The sequence below is a fragment of the Sinocyclocheilus anshuiensis genome, unplaced genomic scaffold, assembly GCF_001515605.1.
Source record: "Sinocyclocheilus anshuiensis isolate Anshui unplaced genomic scaffold, SAMN03320099.WGS_v1.1 scaffold487, whole genome shotgun sequence".
Classification (NCBI taxonomy): Eukaryota; Metazoa; Chordata; class Actinopteri; order Cypriniformes; family Cyprinidae; genus Sinocyclocheilus; species Sinocyclocheilus anshuiensis.
Genome location: NW_015548240.1, coordinates 1,099,009 through 1,108,012, shown reverse-complemented (window position 1 = coordinate 1,108,012; position 9,004 = coordinate 1,099,009).

Sequence of the window (9,004 nt, the reverse complement as noted above, 5' to 3'; positions counted from 1 at the left end):
TTATCCTGCTTATTGATTGCCCTACTTATTCCTCTTGTGTGTGTGTTGTACTTTGCCAGATTGTTGTTTGCTCTTGAGCTCTCAGCAGCTTCATCTGTCTATGTGCTCCTGGCCTGCCTGGGATACTGAGGCCTGGTTCTGTTGGCTTTGATATCTGGATCTCCCTCCTACCTGACTCTGGCCTTTCAAGCTTATACATCTGCTTGTTTCTGGAGATTTCATCTGGTTACCTCTGCCTGTCCTTACTTCAGCAGCAGCCTGCACCTATGTGGTTTTGCCTCCTAGACTCTCTTGCCATTCTGTGACTGTTGCCAGGCAAAGGATTAATTTTTTGACCAGTTTGCTTTTTTCCAAATAAATCCATATTTTTCACCTGCATTTGGGTTCTCTCTCCGTTACTGCCCCTGACTATCTTATATAAGGCTGTTTAAATAGTTTACTGGAAAATAAGACAAAAAAGAGAACGATATATAAGGTTCTTTTACATTAGGGTGTAAATTAACCCTCTGAGGTTAGGTCATCAGTCCCAGGAAGTTCAAGACTTTCATTAGCAGCACAAATAAAATGATTCAGTTATTATTATTATTCATATCAAGCATATGGTGTACTAAACTACGGTCAGTGTACGCAGAATGCAGCTGTGAGACGTTTCTCGTAACTGAAGTCATTTGATTGCATGACCTCTCCCACAAAATATTTTTAAGACTCTCGCTTTTAGATTCTCTCCACCAACATACAATATTTACTGCTTGTCAGTTTTAACAAAGTCCAGTTCTGAGATTTTAGCTTTATGCTGCATGTGACGCTTTGGAGAGAACTCTGAGAACCGTCTGAACTCTCTGATGTCTAGATGCTGGGCTACATTGATAAAATGATCGCCAGACGGCCAAACGGAACACTGGATCGGGCAGTTTTGCTTGCTTTCCCTGCAGACAGTGACTGACACTGAAATTAGGAACAGATGGATGCAGCTGCTGAACTTGACATGTGGGAAGTCAGAACAAAGACATAACCATGAGTGTGTGTGTGTGTGTGTGTGTGTGTGTGTGTGTGTGTGTGTGTTAGACCACCAGACTTTAAAGATGTAATTTTATCATTTCATTTATCATATTTTTCCTGAGGTCCATTGATGTTTAATAAATCATAAAAACATTTGACATATGCTATCTTTGACACTTGGATTTACACAACCTTTAGAAATTAATGTGGAAACTGTATTTGACCCCATTGATTTTCATTCTATGGACAAAAAAAACATATAGTTTCAGAATGACATGAGAGTGAGTAAATGATGACAGACTTTTCATTTTTGGATGAACTATTACGTTAGGTTTCCGTTATTTCCAGGTTTAAATGAAAAACAATCCAGCCTTTCAATGTGGTCTCAGACTTTTGGATCCCCTGTAAGAGAAAACAGTCAGACCCTTAGATACTTTATTGCTCTTTTCAAATAATAGCATGTTAGTTTAGGGTGGTTTTACATTGAGTTGTGTGAGGTTAGGTCATCAAGCTCTCAGACTTCAAGACTCAATTACAATGAACATTTCTGTTCTTTTTATATGTATTGTCCATATTGTGAGGGAAAGTGTATGCGGAAGGCAGCTGCGGGATGTTTCTTGTAACTGAAGTCATTTGATTATGAAGAAAAATATTTTTTAAACTTGTCAGATTCTCTCCAACAACATACAAGTTTTTCCTACTTGTCAGTTCTAACATCCAATTCTGAGACAATGAAAAAACATACTGAACTTTAAAAAGAAGCCGTGAATAGACAATGTAAAATGTAATATTCAAAGATATGAATAATTTTCTTTTATGTCATTCATAAAGAATTATAAACATATAAGAATTGTTCTTCTTGCCTAATTGGAGGAAAATATGAACACAAGACACTACAGGCAAGCAAAATATTGCTGTTGTTGTAGATTATTGCTGCTGCAAAGCAAGTACAGGAACTTGCTACTGCCAATACATATGCTGATATGGTGCTGTGAGTATTTAAGACATACTGCTGCTGCACAAATAGCATATATACTGTAATAACACACAGCAGATCTGTACAGGTGGAGCTGGGGAAGGTGGAGACTTTCAGAGGAACTCTGAAAGCACGCTGTGGAATACTCTAGTGAATGCTATCCAGCTATTTAAATATAAAGCAGCAAGCTTATTGGCTGCATATGCAACAATCAGCTTGTGCGAAGTAGTTTAATGCTGTGAATATAATCAGGACCCATCAGCCTGCGCCAAATAGAATTTCAAGACAAAACTTGGCATATATATATATATTCTGAAGGTTTTTATGGTTGTGTTTATTCATATAACATTAGACTGATTTATGTAAGATTTTATTCCTTTTTCAAATGCTGCTATGTAGAACTATAGGAGGAACCCCATTCTCCTCCTTAGATTTTAGCTTTGTTACTCCACTCTCTATGAATGGGAATTTACTACAATGGCAAAAGCGGTTTTGAATCACTTTTATGCTTTTCTGATGTCAAAAAGTCTCGTGTGGGGGCCCTGGAATATTACCTTATAGGGGCCTTGGGGGCAAAAAGGTTGAGAACCATGTTCTCTTCAGGAAATGCACTGTATTTTAATGTCATTTTTAATCCTTTCCCCGACTAAACTAAGAGACTAAGACTGTGACAAGTCAGTAGCTTGAGGATCCATCTGCAGTTTATTAGGCAAAAGCAGTACAAGGCAGGGCAGTAAACAGTAGTAGTATAGGATAACCAAAAGTAGACGTGATCCAGAGAACGGGCAGAGAATCGGGGCCGGCGGCGAGCAAACACAGTAGATAAACAGGCTAAAGGGGTCGGGGCTGGCAGCAAGAATCAGAAAACGAGATAAACAGTCCAGGTCAATACACAGGCAGGTAGAATAACAGAAAACGCTCAGAAATGATCACCGGGGCAAATCAAGACTTCGCACTGAAGAGCAGATAAGAGTGCCTTAAATAGGTGTGTGAGTGTGTGAGATAATTGAAGACAGGTGCAGGGTGATCAGTACCAGGTATGAAGGCTGATGGGAGTTTGAGTCCGAATGAGGTGGTTAATACTCAGGTGACGGCTCCCTCTGGTGGCGCGAGAGCTGTAGTGCGGGAGCCTCCTTTGTAACAGAGCCCCCACCCTGCGAGCGGCTCCTGACGCGAGGAGGCAAGCGGCGCCGGGGTCTACCTCGTGGTCGAGGGGCCGGTTTTCCCGGGTGTGTCCTATGAAACTCCTCCGTGAGTGAGGGGTCAAGAATGTCCCTAGCGTTGACCCAGGACCGTTCCTCCGGACCGTACCCCTCCCAGTCAACCAGATACTGGAGTACACCACCCCGGCGTCGAGAGTCGAGTAGTTCTCTGACCTGATACGCCTCCTCGTCGTCGACCAGAATGGGTGGAGGCGCCTGGACCTCGGCTCCCTCATTCTCCTGACCCTCTCTCGGACCACCAGCAGGTTTCAACAGCGAGACATGAAAAGTGGGAGAGATGCGATAGTTAGCAGGTAAATGTAAACGGACTGAAACTGGCGTAATTTGTCTTAGAATTTTGAATGGGCCAACATACCTAGGACTGAGTTTCTTGCAGGGAAGTCTGAGGCGGAGGTCTCTAGTGGATAGCCACACCCATTAACCTGGGGCGTACTCTGGACCTGGGCGACAGTGACGGTTGGCCTGTTCCTCTTGCCGTCTTACGGCTCGTTGTAGATGAGTATGTGCTCGATTCCAGGTCTCCTCACTGCGCCGTAACCATTCCGTGACTGAGGGAAGATTCGAAGGTTCTCCTGACCAGGGGAAAAGAGGTGGTTGGTAGCCCAGTACGCATCTGAAAGGTGTCAGACCAGTGGCAGGTTTTTGAAGAGAGTTCTGAGCATACTCGGCCCACATCAAGTACTTGCTCCAGTCAGTCTGATTATTCTGGCAGTAGGTTCTGAGGAAGCGAGTGAGTTCCTGGTTCAGTCGCTCTGTTTGCCCGTTGGACTGGGGATGATAACCGGAGGTGAGGCTGACGTTTACGTTGAGAAGTCTGAAGAAGGCTGACCAGACTCGAGAGGTGAATTGAGGACCCCTATCAGACACAATGTCCTCGGGTAGGCCATAGAACCGGAACACATAGTTGCATAGTGTTTCAGCAGTTTCAAGAGCGGAAGGAAGTTTAGGCAAGGGAATGAGACGGCAGGACTTGGAAAAGCGGTCTATGACTGTGAGGATGGTGGTATTTCCCAGTGAGTTGGGTAGGTCCGTGATGAAGTCTACAGCAATATGGGACCATGGACGTTGGGGTATTGGAAGTGGTTGAAGTAGGCCAGCGGGTAATTGGCGTGAAGGCTTGGATGTGTTGCATGCCGTGCAATTATTCACAAAGGTGACTGTGTCTTTAGACATTGTAGGCCACCAGAAACGATTTCTGAGAAGGTGGAGGGTTGTTGTGATACCTGGATGCCCCGAGCTGGGGTTGTCATGAACTTGATGCAGAAGTTTATCTCTGTGCTGTTCAGGAACGAATGCGAGTTGTGGAGGGCATTCAGGAGGAGGAGGATGTGTGGCGTTAGAGAGATCCATCTCAGTCAAAATGTCCCATTGGACTGGTGCGACAAGCAGGTTTTCAGGAATAATGTTCTCCTCCATGCTGGTATGATCACTCCCCTCGTTAAATCGTGACAGAGCGTCAGCTTTGGCGTTTTTGGACCTGGGTCGGTAAGTGACTGTAAAGTGGAATTGGGTAAAGAACAGAGCCCATCTAGCCTGTCGGGGGTTAAGCCGTTTGGCTGATCTCAAGTATTCTAGATTCTTATGGTCAGTTAGAATGGTGAATGGATGTAGTGCTCCCTCTAGCCAATGGTGCCACTCCTCCGTGGCTGCTTTCATGGCCAGCAATTCACGGTTTCCCACCGTTCTCCAGACGGCGGTGGCCCAATCCAAAGCCTTTTCGGTAAGCAAGGAGCATACGAATTAAATCTTACTCGAGTCCGTGGGGTACAAGGTGGGTTGCTGATTGACGAACAGTGAACACTGAAGCAGGAATCCTTTGCATTTGGTCGGATCACCGTTAAACTTATCCGGGAAAGCCAGACAAGGGCTCACCGTGGGTGTTGAATTGGTCATCATGGTGACCGGGGCACTGATTTGAGCAGCTGCTGGTTCTGTGGAAACAGTCCAGGTCAATACACAAGCAGGTAGAATCACAGAAAACGCTCAGAAATGATCACCGGGGCAAATCAAGACTTCGCACTGAAGAGCAGATAAGAGTGCCTTAAATAGGTGTGTGAGTGTGTGAGATAATTGAAGACAGGTGCAGGGTGATCAGTTCCAGGTATGAAGGCTGATGGGAAATTGAGTCCGAATGAGGTGGTTAATACTCGGGTGAAGGCTTCCTCTGGTGGTGCGAGAGACGTAGTGCGGGAGCCTCATTTGTAACAAAGACAGAGTTAAGAGAACTTTTAAAGAACTATACAGGGGCTTAACAGGTTCTTTATACGGTAGCGGTGCTATATAGCACCTCAACCACCCCAAAGAACGGCTGAAGAAACCATTTGTGTGGTGTGTGTGTGTGTGTGGTAACAATAAAATTAATAAATAATAAATAATGCATTGAAAAAATGGCTGTTGACATATAGGTTTACATACATTTTATAGACTTGATATTCATAGATATTCGTAGAGAGATGAACATTTAAGAGCCATTTATTCTTCAACCATTCTTCAAACCAAAATTGATCATGGAACTGAACTCTTTGACACTGAAGGAGTGCAGCTGAATGCTGGTATGCATCTGACATGAATACCACGATTTAAACTAAATAGGACAGGAAGTAGTGAGGATTTTCGCACTGGATCTTCAAAGTCTGAGAAGGAGAGACAGAGGAGCATGTCTGTCTTGCATCCGTGTTATAGACTGGATAGGATCCATCTGCAGTTTATTAGACACAACCAGTACAAGGCAGGGAAGTAGACAGTAGTAACCAACAGTACACGTAATCCAGCGAACGGGCAGAGAATCGGGGCCGGCGGCGAGCAATCACAGTACATAAACAGGCTAAAGGGGTCGGGGCTGGCAGCAAGAATCAGAATCGAGATAAACAGTCCAGGTCAATACACAAGCAGGTAGAATCACAGAAAACGCTCAGAAATGATCACCGGGGCAAATCAAGACTTCGCACTGAAGAGCAGATAAGAGTGCCTTAAATAGGTGTGTGAGTGTGTGAGATAATTGAAGACAGGTGCAGGGTGATCAGTTCCAGGTATGAAGGCTGATGGGAAATTGAGTCCGAATGAGGTGGTTAATACTCGGGTGAAGGCTTCCTCTGGTGGTGCGAGAGACGTAGTGCGGGAGCCTCATTTGTAACAAAGACAGAGTTAAGAGAACTTTTAAAGAACTATACAGGGGCTTAACAGGTTCTTTATACGGTAGCGGTGCTATATAGCACCTCAACCACCCCAAAGAACGGCTGAAGAAACCATTTGTGTGGTGTGTGTGTGTGTGTGGTAACAATAAAATTAATAAATAATAAATAATGCATTGAAAAAATGGCTGTTGACATATAGGTTTACATACATTTTATAGACTTGATATTCATAGATATTCGTAGAGAGATGAACATTTAAGAGCCATTTATTCTTCAACCATTCTTCAAACCAAAATTGATCATGGAACTGAACTCTTTGACACTGAAGGAGTGCAGCTGAATGCTGGTATGCATCTGACATGAATACCACGATTTAAACTAAATAGGACAGGAAGTAGTGAGGATTTTCGCACTGGATCTTCAAAGTCTGAGAAGGAGAGACAGAGGAGCATGTCTGTCTTGCATTCGTGTTATAGACTGGATAGTTTTTTTTAGTGGGGTGGGGGCGAGAGAAAAAGGAAATGAAGATGAGAGGTGCTTCCCATTCAGACTGTTAGTAATGCAGCATTGCAGCACCTTCTGTGCCCAGGGACCCAGGGCCAGAGCTCCTCCTTCCCAAACCGGCCTATTCTCTCACTCTCTCTGTCTTGCTAACTGTCTCTCTTTGCCTCTTTTTGTTTAAAACAGAGTCAGAAAGTTCCAACTCAGATTTATTTTGTAATGCTATTGTTCGTCATAAATACAGTAACTTTCTTCAGGCATGGTTTGGTTTCTGTGCAGAAGAAAAAGGAAATCAACAACTGGATGGCATTCAGCATCACGAGCCACAAGTGTGACCAATCATCTTGACTCCTTTGTGTCTCATACTGCATATAATTGGAAAATGCTGAACAGCTGTTCCCTTATTGGTTAATTAACCCTTTAAAGGATTCATGCATGCAAGAAAATGCAAGCTTACAGTGTCACAGATTTATTATGAGCTGGTAAGTGATATATAATCTGCAACTGGAAGATTAAAGCCTTGCTAAAAATGAATTGTCATGCAACTCTTTGAATTTCCATGTAGCTACATGAGTTTTCTGCATTGTGCTGACAGATGTTTCATTCATTTTGCAGCAGTAATGGGAAGTTCGAATCATTACTGTGAATCGATTCATTCAAAAAGTTTAAGAATCAGTTTTTAAAAATTCAGTGTAAAGTCTTGTGTACGCTATTTATAATGTTTTTTTTAATAAAATGTTATTAATTCTAATAATATTTGAATTTATTATCTCCCATGGTTTCATTATAACATACATTTAATTTAGAACTGAAATACAATTTTCATTTACATTAAACTACTAATTTTAATCTCTAATCTAATTTCTTATCTGAAAGGTTTATTTACATTTAAATCAAATGCTTTTAAAGTAACTTTCACAGTTTCCACCATATCAGTGAAAAATTGGTTCAATCCAAATCCATTAATGCATATCAGATTATGAATTGTTCTAGTTTTAGTGAGTCAGCGAGATTCAGTCCGATTCGTGAAGATGTCAACAGTTTTGTTAAACTGTTTGTTCAACTGAATCCTTAAAAAGATCCAACTTAAATGAACAATTCGTTCATGATTCAGATAACGCTACTCAGCAGACCACTTTTCTGTGACTGTTCAAAGAGACAATTCTTTCTCCCTGAGAATATCTTGAAAAGGTCCATTTTACAGTCCAACATTATGTAAAGAGTTCCTTATGAGGCACTTTAGTTTAGTTTTATGGCACACTGTGTGATTTTGACAGATGGATATTCAGCAGCATGAAATCAGAAGTCTATTTATCTGTGCTTTGGAAAGATTCCTCCATCTCTGCTCTGACGCTCATCTCCAACACATAATGGAACATTCCACCGCCTGTGGGTTCTTCACAACTTATGTAACCTGCTATCAAATAAGCAATAAGTATTTTTTTTAATACCACAGATTCTGAAGGTAGAACGATGGTAATAAAACGCAGGTTAAAGGAGTATGGCTTACATAACCTCAGCATACCATTGTTTAAATTAAAGAAACTCAGTGAGGTTTTCTGAAAGAAAAAAAAAAACACACAAAATACATGCATGATAAAAACCCCTTCAATTATGCACCAATAAAAAAGGTTTATATATGTGAAAACAAGCGAAGATGTACGTATATTACAAATTGATTTATGCAAAGGTTAGGTGGCCTCTTGGGTGCACAAGAATGGACTAACATGAAGATGCTGCAGAAATCGCCACAGAGATGACAGAATTATCATGACAGAGGCACCAGTGTATAGAGAAATATTATGGGACTAGAGATGAATCTGAGGGAAATCCTGTCCATGTCACACTAACCCAGTTTTGAAACGCACTCATTCGGCGTATGGAAACTGGTAGAACAACTGGTAGAACTAATGTCAACATCCCAAGTGATATTCAATATGTTCAGCTGTGATGTGTTTTGATAGCGTGCATGTTTGCTCAGCTCTGGATGAAATATCACTCTCTGGGGCTTGAATGGAACCACATGAGACCAACAGACTCTTACTATTAAATGGCAAAATAAGCATTTTGAATTGGCCAAGTTGTACTTCCAGAAGAAATCTTTTGAAAGATGGCACAATATCTAAGACAAACCAATTTTCTCAAATGATTAAGTCTTGTCACGCAATATC